This window comes from Puma concolor, chromosome A2 (assembly GCF_028749965.1).
Source record: "Puma concolor isolate L17-30 chromosome A2, mPumCon1.1.hap2, whole genome shotgun sequence".
In the NCBI taxonomy this organism is placed as follows: Eukaryota; Metazoa; Chordata; class Mammalia; order Carnivora; family Felidae; genus Puma; species Puma concolor.
Window position 1 is genome coordinate 82,451,736 of NC_141668.1, and position 19,578 is coordinate 82,471,313.

Here is a 19,578-nt window from a genome sequence, read left to right on the forward strand (position 1 = left end):
CAGATAAATATATTATATGTTCCAAATATCTTTAGGCACAAGGAAATCCTCCCATTTAAAATATGTATTTTCTTGCCCATCTTAAATCACTTTATTTTTGAAGATAATATAATAACAACTCTGAAATAACATTTTGATACTTAATATCAAGTTTCTTGGCCTTTACACTGCATTCCTGATTCATAAAATTAAACCTGTATGTTGTTCTTCCTGCTAAGAAAAGTATTTTTTTTCCTTAAAGAAAAAAAAGCATTTATGTTGTCCCAGAAATACAAATCATTGGATCTCTACTTACATTTTTCCAGTTGTAGCTTTTATATAATTATTCAGCTTTTCTCAAAAAATCAAAGATCAAAAACAAAATCTTAATTACATAATGAAAAGGATATCTGCTGCATTTTCATCAAAAGCATACTACCAAGTGTCAGTGCATGGATAATTGTTAAAGTGGAAAAAGTGTCTTGCTTTTCTTTCTCCAAATGAGTATTTCAACTAATAGAGACAAAGTGCCAGGATGTTGTCCCTTTGTCCCTTTGTCACCTAACCTGGACCTGTCTCCCTTAGGCCAATCCCTTTCCTCAAGATCTTTTCCTTCCCATATTGTTCAGCAGGCATACTTGATCAATGCTTATTCTCTCCATGACTTTTCTCATTTTGATTAGATGATGACAATGTCAAATAACTTCTGAATCAGTATATTAAACCTCAAAAGTAACATATAGGTTTTAAGGTGCAGGTTTTTGAACACAGAAACGACATAATGGCAAATATTCTAATGGGTTGGAAGGTCATATTTGGAAAGGCATTTCAAATGTGAATATATCTAGAGGTGGCAATCCAACTCCCTCATTCCCCCAATATGACATTACTTCTGTTAACACAAAATGCTGTGTTTTTCTTCATAATAATAAAAAAAAAGATTTAAATTCTTCCACATCTTAGTAAAAAAAAAATAAAGTACTACAACTAATTTATGAGTAACCTCTAATTTTATAGAGAAATATTTCTAGAAACTATGTAATCAGATAGATGGCCACAACATAGAGAATACATACTATTATCCAAGCATGCTTCCATCATTGTTAATGTGGTAGGGTAATGAGAAATGAAATAATTTGGAAAGTAAAAGAATAATAAAGGAGTAAAATATTAGCCAATAATAAATATCAGTGATTGTCTTTAAATGCCTCCTGGTCGGGCGCCCGGGTGACTCAGTCAGTTAAGCGTCTGACTTCTGCTCAGGTCAAGATCTCACCGTTTGTTGAGTTTGAGCCTCCCTTCGGGCTCTGTGCTGACAGCTTGGAGCCTGGAGTCTGCTTCGAATTCTGTGTGTGTGTGTCTCTCTCTCTCTGCCCCTCCTCCGTAATCTCTCTCTCTCTCTCTCTCTCTCTCTTTGTCTCTCTCTCAAAAATAAATGAAGATTTAAAAAAATGCCTCCTGGTCATACAAGTTGTTTTATGATTAATTAGCATTGTAAAAAAAAAACGTTTTTGGGGTCACCCACACTTTTTGTAATGAAAGCCTACTTATATTTTTTAAAGAGCTTGGGAATGGAACAAGCAGATGTTTACAGAAAATGAAGTCATTTTCCTGGAGGATGGCAGGACCATGTATTTTCTCAACTTTCCAAGCAATCATGGAAAATCTCAAAATGTGGGTAATCTATCATATAGAGTTTTTATGTGCATTAGCAATGCCCCATTTTCTTAAACATAATATAATTATTTGTATGACCAAAACTGTAACCAATGATATTCTTCTATTTTAATAAAATTCATTAAGAAAATGTAACTTTTATCATAATCTCTGGTTTAGGAATTTGTAAAATGGTTTCATAAGAGTTTGCCAATAATTAGATTAACATTAAGATTTTAAAATTTGAAGGTGTGTTCCATCCATTTCAAAAGTAATGAGAGGAATTAATAATGAGACTTTAAGTCTCTATACTAACACATTTTATTTCATTTTTAATTCTTTTATCAGGCATTAACTTCTGTTCTGTAATACGTGCTTTGACTGCTAACGTGGGACAATCTATTTTAGTCCAGGAATTCTCAAGTATACCTCAAATAGCCAAATCTTATCTTACAAGCACTCAAGTGTTAATTGTTAGAAACTTTAATTTTTAGATATTTGGAAAACCATTCAGTCCTAAATCATTCTCAGGAATTTAGGCTAATATGGGAATAGAATATATGGGAGTCCGAGGAACTGGCCTCCAGTTGGGACTCTGGCTAGGGCATGTTCTAACCAATTTTCGACTCGAGCGAGTCATAGTTTATGTTGAATACATTAGTCTCCAATATGGATGCCACACCCTACAGCCTCGGAAGGGTCTCCAGTCCTTGACCCTGTCATCTCCACACTGTCCCTCCCAGCCCACCTTTGTTTTATCTTCCTTAGCCTAATCATATCCTGTGGTCAATCATCCTGGCCATTCTGCCTGCTCTTTCAACTTGATTGTCTTTCTTCATCATATTTGCTTAGCAATACACCTAACCCTGCAATATCCACCACTTTCTATATCTTGGCTGATAAATCTCAACTCTTCCAGATGTTCAAGTCTGACGCAGCTTATTTACTTACAAGACCATATTCAGTTAATAAGCAAATCCTGTCAGTTCCACCTACAAAATATGTCCAGAATGCAAATCATTTCCCCACACCTTCAATACTGTTTCTCTGGGCCAAGACAATTTCGTCTTATTCCTGGGATCTCCTAACAGCAATTTCAAGTTGATCACTCCTCCGTCTCATGCCCCCAGTCAATTCTCTGTACAAAAGCCAGAGGAATCCTTTTAAAAACATAATGTGGATTATGTCCCTCTCCTGCTTCACACACTTTGGCTTCTCTTCTTGTTCTTGGAGTAGCTTTCCCTCCCTTGCCTCATTATCTCTCAGGTCCCATCTCCCCTTCTGTGTGCTCCCATTCTCCACCAGAGCTGACCTCCTCCTGGTCCCGGTCTCCTTCCTTGCTGTTCCCAGATCGTCCTAGCAATGTTCCCCAGTGCCTCAGGGCCTTTGAACTCCGTCCTTTTGGGCTAGAATGCTATTTGCCGTGGAGATGGGATTGAACTGAGGATGGAGAAGGGCTTGTTTCTTCGCCTCCTTCAGGTCTTTAATTATCTTTAATTATCACCTTCTCTGGAGATCACTAGTGACCACAGGATTTACATTTTAACATCTCCATAACCTACTGTCCTTTTTAAATTTTTTTCCCTCTGTTGCATTTACTGTCTACCACAATGCAATCTGTTTATTTATTTATCCTATTTATTATCTTTTTCCTCTCGGAAAGCTCCTTTAGGTCATTTGTCTATTTTATTCACTGTTGATTTTTTTGGTAACTAGAACAGTGCTTAAGTGTAGGTTTTGCTTAACATACGCCTGTAACGTAGATGATTACTCTTCTATAGTGATTATGCTTCTTCTTAAAATTTAAGTTATTTATTCAGAAAAAAATAGTTTTTAACCATCATAATTAGTGAAGGGTTTAGGCTCTGGAATCTTGTGTCTCCTTTTTGGCTTCACTTATTACCAGCTGCATGACCACAGAGATAATAACAATATCCACTTCACAGAGTAGTTGGAATATATTAACGGAGATCAGTGTTTTTGCAGAGTTCCTGCCCGGAATAAATACTGGTCACTGTTATCCAATGCTTTTATTAAAATGGGTTAGGTGGGCAGGTTAAGTACTACTCTGTATCCTGTATGCTGTATCTCATTAAATCTGTTTGCTATTGTGTTAGACATGAAGCGCTATTGCCTCTGGGAATTCCAGAAATATCTGGACTCCTCCAGACTTCAAACTAAAGGAAGCTATGGGGGTGTTAGTGTTTTCTCTGGAGTTGCCTCATGTCAGGTGTATATATACTAGGCATACCTTAATTCTGCAATGACTCATACTCACCAGTACTTATCAGAAATGTAAATAAAGAATCCTATACGTAATGATGAAAAGATAGGGGGAACCATAAGAAAAATGAAAAAGAACAAGAAATAGTCTCTGAAACTCCCATCAATCCAGATACAAGGACAAGTCCTATAGGACGTTCCAGGCTCTAGGGATCCCTAAAGCTCCCAGGGTTTGCCTTTTCCACCTGGGTGTGGGCCTGTGGCTCAGGCTGAATCACTACCACATAACGAGTCCAGCTGTTTCCATTTTCAGAGCTGAGAGACCTTCCTTGGCCTCCAGGTTGTCAAAGGCAGTCATTTGCAGTGCTTTTAAAACTATTGAAGTGACTTCTGCTTTAGAAGGCAAAAAATAAATTCTGCCCTATTGTTAGACTGTGCACCAACCTGGGAGCCCAATCCTAAATTATAAAAAAGGAAAAAGTTACTCCAACTCTTCATTTAGAAACCACTCTTGCAATGGGACTCTTGATTTAACAGCACATTTTAACATGGAGGAAAAAGAAAAGAGGAAAAATATTAAACATTATAAGAATGGCAACTTCAAAATAGTCATTGGTTACAATTTACGACTTTAGGGGGAAAAGGAGCTAAAACTCGTCTAACAAGTTGTTTAAGATTGTTAGTAAATACATGGAAATAAATTTATTTTGGAAAGACATTTTATTACTGTTTGCAGAAGACTTTGCAAGGTAGTATGTGGTAAAGTATTTAAAGTTAAAAGTGCTAGAGATGACTTAGATCAGATTCTGGCTTATTTCCCAGAAAATACAATATTCTATAAAGGAAAGCGTCATAATCAGTTTCTTATGCTACTCATTCAGGTGTCTCCCGTTGAACTGAAATTTAAACCAGATCTTCAAAGAGAAACCTACTTAAAATGTAAAGGAATAAGACCAGATACCAATAGTAGGTGAATGGTTTTTCTCTGTATGCATAAGAACTTTAGATGCATGAAATTTATAACTTGCAAAGAATTAGTAGAAATATTGTATATCGTAACACAATATTGATAAATTTACAAAATTAGTACATACTTATTAAAGGAACAAAGGTTTCAATTTCACTCTCATAGATAACATAATTAGATAATCCTGTTCTGATTTAAAGGCTACACCAGATTAAGAAAATGCTAATCAACTGTGCTAGGTGCTGACTTGTGCTTGGTAGATGTTAAAGGAATGAATGAAGAACATCGGCTGTAAACCAAGCTGATAATGAGGTAGGCAAAGAAGATTGAGAACTAAGAAAAATGCCTGAAATGAATCGAACGTGCAGTTAGGCCCATGTTAAGGATAGTCAAATGATTTATACATTTAAAAAATTTTTCTTTCTCTTTCTTTCTTTCTTTCTTTCTTTCTTTCTTTCTTTCTTTCTTTCTTTCTTTCTTTCTTTCTTTCTTTCTCTCTCTCTCTCTCTCTCTCTCTTTCTTTCTTTCTTTCTTTCTTTCTTTCTTTCTTTCTCTTCCTTCCTTTCTTTTCCTTTCTTTCTTTCTTGACATCCAGGTCCAATTTATTTTCCTTTTTCTCTCTTTGGGAGTCCAATGGGAGAAAACCACAAGAGGCAAGAAGACCTCCAGCCGGGGTAGGGCGCGACGGAGCTGGAAAAGGTAGCAGTCATTCCTGCCAGTCGTGACAGGCATAGGGCACCACTGTGTATCTGTCTTTGGCGCTATTCTTTCAGCTCCGGATCCTGCTGCTTCATCCAGTGAGGGAAGTAACTGCTGGCTGGTCTAGATGAGACTGGCCAGGTCCTTCTGCGAGTCCGCAAGGGGTTAGGGCCACCGGAAGCCATCTCGGACACCAACTGTTGAACTTGGAGATTGCTCATGAGGTTTGACGCCTTGCTCATTGAGCTCGGGTTGCGTAGCACGCCGCGAAATCCAAGCTGCCGACACCTCCCGGGGGTTCGGCACCTGTCTCAGCCTCCTTCGCTGTCTTCGACTTTCTTGCACGTCTGATGTCAGGATCCAGCTCGCGGGCCCTCTTGCAGTAAGCAGGGGCCGCGTTGTGCTTGTCTGCAGAGCACAGCGCCGCGCTCACAGAGGTGCCAGCAGCTTCAAGTTTTCTGTTTTCATCCGCTCATTTCTTCCTTTGGTTTCGAGGCGTTCGGCCTGGGCCCAGTGTTTCCTCTGAAGGTGGGGTTCGCTCAGGGCTTTTCGGCTCCTGTGCATCTCCTTATTGGCTTCTGCGGCTTCGGATATTTCCAGAATAGTCTGAGGGAGTGCGGGGTCGCTGTCTGCCACCATCGCACCAAAAGCCGTCTGGAGGCGCTTGGATGTACAGGAATTTACGTTCCTGTGCTTTGAAGTTTTCTGTAAAAGATACATGGAGATGAACTCATTGCTAGAAGAATTAAGGTGATGTACCCTGGAAACCTGTTTTGTTGCTACTATTACTGTTTCTTTGCTCTATAGCGTAGGTTCTTAAATTTTGTACCACCAGGGGACACAGACAGTGATTTTCACAGTGATTGAGGGACACTACCAGCATTTGGCAGCTGGCAGCCAAGGGTGATAGCCATACTGCAATACAAGAACGGTTTGGCACAAAGATGAATTTCTCATAACTTTGAAATAGCTACTTCACATTCATAGAATTGAAATGCCTATTTATAGTTATCGGAACCTAGAATCCCACTGTTGTTTATAAGTAAAGACAAAAGTATTGGGGGCATGTTTTTAAACATACTAGATTTTCTAGGAATACAACTGCAGTGTAAATGGAAGTTTCAGTTTGTTTGTTTATTTATTTGCATTTATTACCAGGGCTGTAATACCAAAATACGCTGGGAATTTCACCATCTTTTTATTCAAGGTCTAGACTGGAATTAGTCGTAGTGGCCTTCTTCCTAATTTTGTTCCTGAGAGCCTCCTTCCCTGTTAGGAGGTGAGGAATATTGACCTGAGTTAAAGAACTTTTCTCCCTAAGGTTTATAGAAAAGCTGCTGTAAAGCGGCCACCCCAGGCAACCTTTCTCTGGTTTTGTTAAACCTAAAAGGACAAAGGGACCTCCCAAGAAGAAGTAATCGCAAACTCATCCTCCCCATACCAGCCTAAGGGAAAAGGAAGCAATTTAGAAAGAGAGGAGAATCCAAACAGAGAGCACTCCACACCACAGAGCTTGTAACCCCTTAGTTCTTCCCTGGAAATGCTCTTCCAGCACAATGGTCCACTTTGTCCCTCTATCAATACTGAGAAAGAGAGGCTTAGAGCTACTCCTATGGTGTATGGCCGATACTTACAATAATTCTCTAGAGCCATTTTAAACTATTTTAAAAATCACAGGCTGCTTTAGCCTGTGGGCTATAATTTCATGACCTCTATTCTACAGCACAGTAATCTTCTATAAGGTGTGTGTGTGTGTCTGTGTCTGTGTGTGTTTTAATGCAGGAGTAATAGAAGATTTCAGAAGTGAAATGTAGAATTGCTAACAGAATGGATCTGGTCTCAAACACCTGGAAATCACAGTGAAGACAATAATAGAAGACAATAAAATAAGACCATCATGAAAAGAGAGGGAAATGTCCTTTATTATGATGTAAGACATACTAGTAGAATATATTGAAAATTGAAAAGGAGAAATTTAAAATTATGGAGATGATTTATTTCAGAGAGAGACACTGTTAAACTCTATTTAGCAAGATATTTTTGCACATGTACAAATATTACTTTATATACAATGTTACATTCTAATTTTCTCACCCAGTGTTATTTCATAAAATTTCCTTTGTGTTATTTTTTGTACGTGTTATTAAACGGGCTTCCAAAAACAGGATTTTAAACATCTACCTAAAATTGTAACATAAAGCTGTGTCACATTTTATTAGACCTCGTTACCTTGACATAGCAGTGGGGAAAAAAAAGAAAGGATAAGTGAAAGTTCAGAGAATGAGTAATGATTACTCAGTTTAACACGTTAAACCTAAAAAAAGAGTGGCTGCAGGCATACCTAATTATAGATTTCAGAAGATGACTAAGGGCATCATCTGAAGAAGCACCTCAAGGGAGAGGGTGGGTACTTTTACATACGAAGGGGAGACACCTGGGTGTATTTTGCATCGTAAACTTAATGATTATTTAGAAAAGTATTTTTTAAAAAATAGCCATAACGTGTTTGAAAAGTGTTAATTCTTCCGGATACATTCCTGAAAAAGAAATGGAGGTTCTACATACCTAGACAAAAGAGAGCATGTTCAAAACTGCTGTAATTATAATTTAAGATGATGAGGAGTTCCTGAACTGTGGTTAATATACTCGTTGTACATTGCCTACATGGATGGATGGATGGATGGATGGATGGATGGATGGATGGATAGATGATAGATAGATAGAGTGAATGCAATGGTTCCTCCTGCTTGAAAATAACAAAAAACTTTATAGCCATGTTATAACAAAGATCGTATGTCAAATACAAAAACACTGAAATGAATTCTGTAGTTGTGTTGGCCTCTTGCAGGAAAATCGTACTATCTACAATTGCGACTGTCCCCTACTTATTGTTAGGAGTAAAAACATATCACACCAACATTTCTTATTATTAGAAAAGTAACTTATTGTCTTCCAATATAGAGATGAAAAAGACCAGAATAGAATCTTAGTTAAAATGTAATCATTTAAAAATTTTAAATTCCAAAAATGTAATTTTTTATAGGCTTAAAAAATTGTAAACATTTGTTTTCATCTAACTAGGCATAAGCATTTCTCCAAAGCTTGTTTTAAATTTCCCAAATTTATTGAGAGAGCGTGTTTGTGTGCATACATATGTGTAATATCATTTGCTACTTAACGTAAAGCTATTCTTGGTATTCTGTGAGAATTGCCTTATGTAAACACTGGGTAAGCTGACACTCTACAATCGTGTTTAAGGTACAATTATGAATACTTTTATAAAAAAAGTGGCCTCAAAGTGTCATTGTATTTATGAAAACAGTACATTGTTATGTCAGATGTAACTTTGGTCACAACTTGATTGGAGTCTGCTAACAGAAGACAAAAGCAAACCATCCTCGCTGAAATACAGACAGTCTTGAATAGAGGCAGTCTCAAAAAAATTATAAAAATAGCCAAAGCGAATATGACCAAACTATTTTTTTGCATGTATAGATCTTAAAATTACCTTTTTATTGTACCTCTTTTTTCCAAAAGATTACTGATAACTGATTGGAAGCCCTTTAAAATGGAAAGTGCCTCTCAAATGATAAATTATTGCAAAACAGCTGCTTAAAGAATAGGATGAATGTCAAATAAGAGATAACTCACATAATATGAAATGGACATTTATAATTTCCCTTTAAGTACAATGTGCCTCTCTTGACTCAGGGTGCATTTCTATCTTATATGTGATGTTACTGTGGAATATGGCAATTGAGTGTGGCGAAGGTGAAGGGACGTACATGTCTATACGTATTGATTGTGTGACTATCTTATATGAGATTGTACTGGCCATTTTGTTGGAGTGTCTTTCTCCTTCACTCACTTTGAGGATGCTAGTGATGATGTTGAAGAATCCCACATGATGACTTGAGGACAGCCTTCAGGGACAACCTGTAAGAGACTGAAGCCCTTATTCCAATGTCAAAAGAAGCTGAATTCTACCAACAAACTGAGTTAATTTGGAAGTCAATCCTTCCCTTAGTCTAGGATGAGACCTCAGCTCTGACAGAAACTAGGATGGCAACCTTGGGAGAATTTAAGTGGAGAAAACAGGTAAGCCATGCCTGACTCCTCCCACAGAAACTATGAGATGACAAATGTGTTCTTGAACCTTGAGTTTGTGATATTATTCCTCAGCAATAGATAATATACTTATCTGGAAAAAAATGGTTAATGTATCATTATTTCTAAGGTTGTTGTGAAAAGAATATTGATAATGATTTTTTTAAATATATGCTCAAAGCATTCTTTTATTGAGAATTAAATGTTTGTAAATTAGGCAGTTGAAAAGAAGTAAGTCTCTTTTTTAAGTTTATGTATTTATTTTGAGATGGGGAGGGGCAAAGAGAGAGAGTGGGAGAGAGAGATCCCCAAGCAGACTTTGTGCTCTTGGCCCAGAGCCCTATGCGGGACTCAACCCCACAAACCATGAGATCATGGCCTGAGCTGAAAGCAAGAGTCAAAGGCTTAACCAACTGAGCCACCCAGGCACTCCCAAAAAGTAGGCCTTTAAATGGACAGAAGGAAATGGTTATAGAACATGTTGAATCTTGATGTAAGAGTTTATATGTTCTTGGTTTCTTCATTTTTGTTCTTTCTTATTTATTTATTTATTTATTATTTTATTTTATTTATTTATTTTTTTTAAATGAGAACTGAAAAAGGAGTAGGGATTTAGTGACATGGAGAACGTTACTCACCTATTTTGGTGATATGGTAGGAGGGGTGGCCTGACTATAGGCAAATTGAAAAGAAAGATGAAGAATAAAAAAGATTAAAGGGGATTAAAGAAAAGTGTTACCATAGGAAAGAGGATAATGTGGAGATAGTACTGGGGATGTGGTTTTAGAAGGAAGATGGTTGTTGTTGTTGTTGTTGTTGCTGTTTTAAGATGGAGAGAATTGAGGATATTTAAACATTTACTTTCAGAGCAATTGAAAGAGAAAGAGAAACGATGGACAGGTAAAGCTCATAAAAGGCTGAAGGAAAGAGAGTCCAATGTACAGTTGGAGATGCTAATGGCAGGTCAAGGACAACACATGTAATTTAACCAGACAGAAGAAAGATAAAGTATATGAGGCAAGTTTCTAGTTTTTTCTATGAAATAGTCATCCAGATATCTGCTATGACTGAGGGAGATTGGAGGAGGGTGGGATGGATTACACATTTGAGAAGAAAATCTTTGCAAAAAAGTGCTGAGAAAAGTGGAACCATGAGTTTACTAGTAAAACTTGCTGAGATCGCCAGGGAGTATGAATAAAGTCCAGCTGAGTTAGTGTTTGCGTCTTTTTTTTGTTTATTTATATACTTTTCAAAGAGAGAGAGCGAGAGAGCAGGGAAGGGACAGAGAGAGAGGGATACAGAGAATCCCAAGCAGACCCCACGCGGTCAGTGCAGAGCCCTACAGGATGCTCGAACTCACAAACCGTGAGATCATGACCTGCGCTGATATCAAGAGTTGGACACTTAACTGACTGAGTCACCCAGGTCCCCAGTGTTTGCATCTTCAATGTAACATCTTTCCTCCCTGCCTAACTTTCTGTGGTAGTGCCTAGCTACTTTGAGTTTAGTCATGGAGAAAACAGGTAATCGGGTTAACCTAAAGTTGGGGTTTTGCCAAATGGCTGAAGAATAAAAAAAAGGTGTAATCGAAAAGTCCTCTTGAGATAGATAGCAGGGGATGTAGACCTCCTGTCTTTGTACAGCCTGCAGCTAAAAAATGTTTCCATTTTTAAATAGTTGAAAAGATATCAAAGGTGTGTAATATTTTAAGACATGTAAAAATTGTAAGAAACTCAAGCTGCAGTGTCTATAAAAAAAGCTTTTTGTTGTGAACACTGCCATTACCCATTTGTTTACATATTGTCTGTGGCTCATTTTGCACTTACAATGGCAGGGTTGAGTGGTTGTGACAAAGAGCCTGTGCATACAAAACCTGAAATACTTGCTGTCTGGTTCCTGAGATAGAAAATGCAGGATTAGAAGGATTAGAAATCAAAGGACTGAGAAACTAAAATTGTGGTAGAGTTTTGTCCAGGGGATGGTTATAGAATTAATGCTTTTGGAAACAGAGCAATTTTATAGTACAAATGTCCAGATTGTAACCATGAGATTGAAACCTAGAGAGAGGCTAATCATTGGTGATTAGAAGGTCAAGGGATTTAAAGTGTTTTTGGACAAGTCTATTATTTAAATACTGAAATCATTTAGGATGCATGAGCTAGGTGTCATAGTCATTGTTGAAAGATTGGAGGTATTAGGAGGTGGCAGGCAGAGAGTGGTTAGTTCAAAAAAAGAATAAGCTCCAAAATTACAGAGTTCTTTCAAAGGTGAGTGAGTACTTGCCTTTGAGAAGGATGGGTATTGAACATGATGTACTCTGAGACTGTAGACCAGAGCGGTGGGAAACCCTCATTGTCCTGTTGTAGGGAGGCAGAGGTGAACTTTAAAGCCCTGTTCTCAACAAAGCAAGGTCTTGGTCACTCAGTGCTGAAAGGTACAAAAGTTTATTTTTAGACAAAATATTCTTTATATGAGGAGTGTATGTTCGTGGCAAAAATAGTTTTAAATGACCGTTTCACTTTATATCCAGAATACAGCATGATGATTTAAGATGTATGTCTTTTCAAAATTTCTTCTGTATTATTAGGGTTATCTTCAATGAGTATATTCTAAAAAATTTATAAGTCAAAAATTTATACAAATGTTTTAATTATCAATGGTTAAACTGTTATATTAAGGTATAATTGACAGGCAATAAAATACACATATTTAATATGTCCAGTTTGATAAATTTTGACACATGGACACATATAGTCATGAAACCATCACTATAAATCAAGATAGTGAATATATTAATTGCCCCCAAAAGTCTTTATGTCTAATCATCTATTTCTGCGAATAATAAAACTTTCCCTATGATGTGCCTGGGCCTGGGTGGCTCAGTTGGTTAAGTGGCCGCCTCTTGATTTCAGCTCAGGTCACGATCTCATGGTTTGTTTGTGAGTTCGAGCCCCGCATGGGGTTCTGTGCTCACAGTGAGGAGCTTGTTCCCAATCCTCTGTATCCCTCTCTCTGCCCTCCCCTTCAAAAATAAATAAATGTTAAAAAAATTTAAAAAAAAGTTTACCCAATTTTAAAGTATACGGTATATTTCATTCATTTGTTCTTTCACTCTTCAGTAATGAGTAAATTGACATGAATACATTGAGATGAGTTTTTATGCCCAGGCTTCTAATGGTATATATAATATGGTGTATATGTAATGGCTTATATAATGCCAGATAATCTAAGAATATACATATTATCAAAAACAAATATTCAATTTTCCCAAGGTGTAAGTAATATATATTTTTTTAAAAATCTCCATGGGTGCCTGGGTGGCTCAGTCAGTTAAGTGTCTGACTTTGACTCAGGTCATGATCTCATGGTTTGTGACTTCCAGACCCACGTCGGGCTGTGTGCTGACAACTCAGAGCCTGGAGCCTGCTTTGGATCTGTGTCTCCCTCTCTCTGCCCCTCCCCTGCTTACCCTCTGCCCCTATCTCTTTCAAAATTAAATAAACATTTTTAGAAAAATTTTTTAAATAAAAAATCTCCTGATTAGTGTATTTTTTATAAAGAAACAAATCCCTCAAATAAATGAAATTACTCTATGGTGCAGATTTTATACAATATTTTGCTCTGAAGATTTAATTATTCAGCATAGTTTTCAAAAGCATTTTATACTCCTTTAGATTCTGACCTTGTTGAAAATGTGTTAAAGACGACTATTCCAATATTGATTGTAGGATTTGAGCTCCTTTTTATTCTGAGAGACTAGATTGTCTTTCTGCAAAGGTCATTCATTTCATTAATGGGAATGGAGAGGTATTGGGTTGCCTCATACCTACATCTCTTCAACAATACACAGGAGGCATTCCATATCTACAGTAGTGCCTCTGAATATATAGAACATTAGAAATGACACAAGAGCCAAGTTATTTAAATCTTGAAAAATCAATCATCCTTTTTGTAATGTTATTTCCAGAAGTACCTAATAAGAGATAGTTCTTAATAAAAAAAAATATTTTAACCCATTGTTCAAATGCTAGCAATAATTAAAAAAAAAACATATTTATAGACCTTTATGCAGATCTTTTCATACCCCCAAAATTGAAATGGAACTTATTTAAATATTTTAAGGTTCTAATGTTAATGCAAAAACAATATCGAAAATTATAGCATTTTTTTGTGTTAAAGCTTAAAATATAATTATATCGGTTTCAAAACACTTATTCATTTTGTTTGTCTCTATTACAGATCCTAGAAAATAATGCTCAGTAAAAGGTAATAAGGGCAGCCAGCCACACAGGATTAAAGCAGGGTTCAAAATATGCCTTTTTACCCTAAATACTGGTCTGAAAAAAATTCTTCTGTCATATCACGCTAGATATTTATAGACGGTTGAAATATAAGAAATTAGTTGTTTAACATTATAAATCATAATTATGCTTAGCATTTATTTCTTAGTAATTACAACTTTTTAACTTTTTGGCTTGTAATACAAATGTAGAGTTAGTATGGTAAATGACTTGGATTTTTGAGGGAAAAGCTTTATACACAGAGGAAATTGCAAGTACAAAGGCTATGAGATGGAGTGTGCTTAGCCAGGCTGAGAACTGTCAAAAAAAAGGTCAGTGTGATTGCAGGGGGGTGAGAGAGAGGAATGATAGATAAGGTAGAAGACGTAGCAGGGGCCAGACCCAGAAGAACCTCACAGACCACTTATAAGGATTTGACTTTTACTCTTGTTGATATGGATTGGAAAAACGTTGGTGGGAAGATACCTAGACATTTCCAGTTACTGAGATGGGGGTAGTAGGTTTGCAGACTGAAGGGGCAAAGAGCAAGTCAGAAACCAAAAATTCTGCTTTGAGCATGTTTATTAAACATCCAAGTGGAAATATCTAGAAGGTAATTAGATATACAAATCTATTTGAGTATACTGAAGGGGTTCAGGGTTTTTGTTTTGTTTTTGTTTTTGTTTTTATGTGAATTTAGCATCCTCAGTGAACAGATTTTGTGAAAAGCCATGGTCTTGGATGAGATTACTAGAGGATGTACCAGTAAGTGTTCAGTGGAAGAAGTAGGACCTTTTAGGAGGTATGTATGGATTTGTTACAGGGATTTAACCCTACACGTTTGCCGAAGCTTGTTAATAGGTGTTTGTAAGGCTGGTGTCTTCATAGCTGAGGCTAGAATTTGAAGTACAGTGGGCAGGCAGAAGAGAAGTAGAGGCAAATAACAAGCTGGAACCAAATAAGAACTTGAATCCAGCGAAGATGGGCTGAATTCAGTGTCCATACTTGTTGCTTCTGACCTTCATGATGTGGGTGTCTGGAAGAAGCCAAGCCTCTTAGTTATGGTGATAAAGATACACCCTTGACCTTGGAGACAGAAAACCTGAAGGAGTTTCTTGGGAAGGTGGAGTAGTTGCAAATAAAAGACAATATGTGTGTTACAAAATGATTGCTGGTTTTTTGTTTGGTTGGTTGGTTGTTTTTTGTTGTTGTTTTGGTTTTTTTTGTTTGTTTGTTTTTTCCACCCTGCAAATTTCCCAAGAGTTTCCTGCATGGCCCAGCCTAACTGGAAATAGACAAAAAGGGAATTCTGGGAGAGGTAGTTCAGCTTAGCCAAATCCACATGTGACAAATGCACCACACAAGGTGAATATAGGTACAGAAGAGATGAGGTGGTAGGTCTAAATCCTATAGGTCTTAAAAATTTAGAGGTCAGGAATATGAGAGTTTCCAGGAAGTACCTTTAAATGCAAAGGGCATGTCCTTCATTAATTCCTACTTAGTTTTGGCTGCAAAGAGGTGTGAGTTCCAGATCTTAGACTCTGAGATGGAGACCACCTATTGAGGATGGATAATAAGATCATGTTCATTGTTCTGAAACACCAGCCCTAGGCATACCCCTGGACCGTATTTAAAAGAGAAGTCAGATTTGTCATATTTAAACCACTGTCATTTGGGTTTTTTTCTGCTGCCTGCAACAAAACCTAATTCAAACTCATAGGATACATTCAAGAGAAAATGAGAGGTGAACAAATAAAGACAAAGTATAGATACTATTTTGACAGAATTTAACTCTAACTTCGAACTCAGCAATGGATCTCCAGCTGGAGGATATGTAAGGGTAGGGGCAGATTTATTTTTATGGTGGGAAATGTTACTACATTTTTTATGAGGTTGGGGATTATGCAATAGAGAGAAATTATTTGGTCCTATAGAAAATAATTAAATTGATGCAAGGAATTATGAACTGAATAATAGAAATAACAGAAAATTCTAGGAAAAACATTTAGTTTACTTGATTGCTTATCAAGACTAGGGAAATTATATTTGCATTATTCTCATACAGATACTAATATTGCTGTAGTTAAAAACAATATTCTGGGAATTGAAGCAAATTCACATAATTTTTAAATTTTTTTTAATGTTTTTATTTTTGAGAGAGAGAGGAAGAGAGACTGAGCACGAGCGAGGGAGGGGCAGAGAGAGAAGGAGACACAGAATCCAAAGCAGGTTTCAGGCTCTGAGCTGTCAGCACAGAGCCCAATGCGGGGCTCACAACTCATGAACCACGAGATCATGACCTGAGCCGAAGTTGGACACTTACCCAACTGAGCCACCCAGGCACCCTAATCAGGTAATCAGAAAGAAATAGTCGGTATGTCATGTTCTTAATGCTGTAAAAATTACTTCACTGAAAATAATTGGTAAGGCAGACTTTTGATTTGAAAACTTACATCACTCAGTGAATCTCTAATTCAATTTTCACCTTTATTTTTAACACACATTGTTGTTTCTTTTATTTTAGTCCAAGGTACAGTTTATCAGATTTACTGTAATAATACGTTGCACCAATTAGCTTTAATGTTTAGCTATTAAAATTTCATTCAAGGATGCCTGGGTGGCTCAATTGGTTAAGCATCTGACTTGGGCTCAGGTCGTCATCTCGCAGTCATCTCGCAGTTCGTGACTTTGAGCCCCTTGTTGGGCTTGCTGCTGTCAGCGGAGTGCCCGCTTTGGATCTTCTGTCCCCCTCTCTCTCTGCCCCTCTTTCTCTCAAAAATAAACATTAAGAAAGTAAAATAAATAAAATTTTATTCAAAGTGTACAGTTTTTATTAAAATTCCACTTTTATACTTTTCCTTACAATGGTAAGTGATCCATCGTCATCATTAGGCAACTTATTAAAATTCCCCTGTAATTGATTTTAGGCATAGCTCTATGCACATACACTAATTTATCCTTGGAAAAATGCTAATTTCTTAGTCTTATCTAATACAAAGTGAAATCCTAGCTTGAAATATTCTTTCTGTTTAGATCTCTGGGGGAAGGCGGGTTTGCTTGTTTTGGTCAGCAAGCAGAGTGAGGTTGGAGTGTAGAGCCGTTGATATTTTCTGTTCATATTTTTGCATAATTTATTACCTATTACACACGAGATATATAAAGAAAAGATAGTTATATGCAATTATAATATTATCCCATAGTAATTGTAATGTTAGAGATGCTTTAGGTATGAGGCACCATAGTCGTAAAATCAGGAATGATTAAATTTAGAGTTCTACAAACTATGAAATTTTCTGCTGAGTTTGCTAAATTCTAACCGATATGTCTTCACAAGACATATTTTCCTATTTATTACCTTTTTTCTGACACATTTATGGTCATCTCTTCAAAATTCAAAGCCTTTTCGTAAATATTTTCTGAACAGAAGTCTTAATGTTTCTTAAATGTTCTCCAAGAAAACTTAGATTATTTTCCCTTAACTGGCAAGACCCATTTTTATCAGTCATGAAAAGTGGCTATGCTCAGAATATAAAGTGTCACATTATCACTGGATAAAGCACATTCTTTTATTTTGTAAGAGGGAACCAATTGCGAGCAGGAGCAGGTTTGTAAAGTAGTTTCATTTACAAATGAAAACATGTAGTACCAGTCTTGGCCTCCACATGGTGCTGGTGTTATGTCCTGGGAGATCTCGGCCCAAACTACCTGGTAATGCAAAATAACCACTCCTACTGCCCAATCAAAACTAATCACAGTAATGAAACAACTGATTCAAATAAAAAGGCGCTATACCTGAAATTTTGCCTTATGTAAAAGCTGGCTTGTGCACAATAATAATTTTGCCAAGTCACTTGTGGAAATTATAGTGAAGCTAAATAAAAATGACATGAAATGATGAGTTTAGAGATTCTTGTTTCATCTTCGGGGATCTCACGAATGGGCTCAACATCACTTTTTCTTTTTATCTATGTATTGTTTTCTCTCTTCCGTAGATGGCTACTTGGAATGGTGTTAAGGAAAGGAGATCCTTGGAAAAGAGATTTTGTAGGATTTCTGCCAGGTTTTTTCTTTCGTCATTGTGATTCCTTTGAACTCTAAAAGTCACTTTCATAGCCAAAATCTGATTTATTTTGAATATTTTGATTTTCTGTCAGATTCTTCACAACTTTAAAGTTAGTGTTTTGTTTCCATTTATTTTAATGTGAAACAGGTATATACATTGAGTTGATGGCATAAAGTTTTTTATCCTTTTGCCAACTGTATGACAATTGAAGATACTATAAAATATTATGAAACATTTGGCCTTTTTGTTCAGGTTCTTGCCAGCTGACTAAGGCATAATTGCACTGGCTTTATCTGATTCCTTCCTATTCTTCTTTCATAATGGGACCCAACTGTTTTCTTCACTCAGGCTTACATATCGGTCATTCAGTCAAGAGAAAGTGGACAATTAAAGAAATTATTCAAATAATTAACAGAAAGAAACTGATTTTGGGTCTCCATATTAAGCCCTGTAACATGCCTTTTATCATTTATTTCACCCATTTAAATATTTATTGAGTAAATTACTTCATGCCAACTGGTTTGGATCTGGCTTTAGCAGTGGTAGTTAAAAAACAATGCAGAGCACAGAGAAAATGAAAGAGGACTTAAGAATTGAAACTAAGAAAACATGTTTTAAAATTATACTGAATTATCAATTCAATTCCATTGAATTACCGTTATTATCACTTTCTTCCCTTCTTTCTTTCCTTCCCTCCTTTTTTAAAAAAACTAAATATTCCAGGAACTGACCTTGAAAAAATTAGATCACTTCTTGCCTGGAAGACAAATAAATGGTCTTAAAAATATAAAATGGTCTTAAATTCTAGAATGAGATTACAGATGCCAGTGGAGGGGTAACTTCTTTACTGTAGTTTATGACACTTATTATTGGTTTCATGCTGAGTCCATTTCTTAACAGGACTGAGTATAAAGTGTTGCCTTTGTTTTAGGTACATTAGTGGTAATGTCATTTGAAAATGTTGGACTCTTTTGGACAAAATCATATAAACATCAGTAACTATTTGTAAGTGATTTATTACCCTTAAATACTTTGTTGGAAATGTCGTTCTCCTGGAATTGTAACTAAAAATACATGTGTGTGCACATATATGCATACATATTTCCAGAAATAAGAATAACTATTATTACCTGACAATTTTTTTAAAATACCTATTTATTACACAATTATTATAGTTTTCAATAGAGAATAAAGAATATTATTAGGAATAAAAGCTATTTGCTTAGTTCCCTTGCAGATTTAGTCTTCAATAATTCTGCCCGCTATATTATTTAGCTCCAGGGTGTGCCTAATTACCAAGGTAAGAAGACAAAGCTAACAGCCTACAAGAGTTAGATCTAGACAACTAAAAACTGAGTACATTTGTGCAGCTGGACACTGGAAGCAGAATGAACAGAGTGCGCTGTGCCATCTGCGACAACCTCAGGGGGAGAGTTTCATCTGGTGAGTTCGGTCACAGAGGCTGCTGTCAACTGAAGCACCAACTGCCTTGACTTTATCCTCTAATAGTCTACCTAGGTCATTATCAACTTATTAAAGGTAAGTTCCTTTTAGTGTAATGATTTGGAAGAGTCACTATGCAGTCTTATCTAAATAATATTTTC

At 36.5% G+C, this 19,578-nt stretch overlaps 1 pseudogene; it reads right to left on the minus strand.

The window, feature by feature from the left end:
• Window positions 1-5,586: 5,586 nt before the first annotated feature.
• Window positions 5,587-6,244, minus strand: LOC147583284 (small glutamine-rich tetratricopeptide repeat-containing protein alpha-like; annotated as a pseudogene).
• Window positions 6,245-19,578: the final 13,334 nt, after the last annotated feature.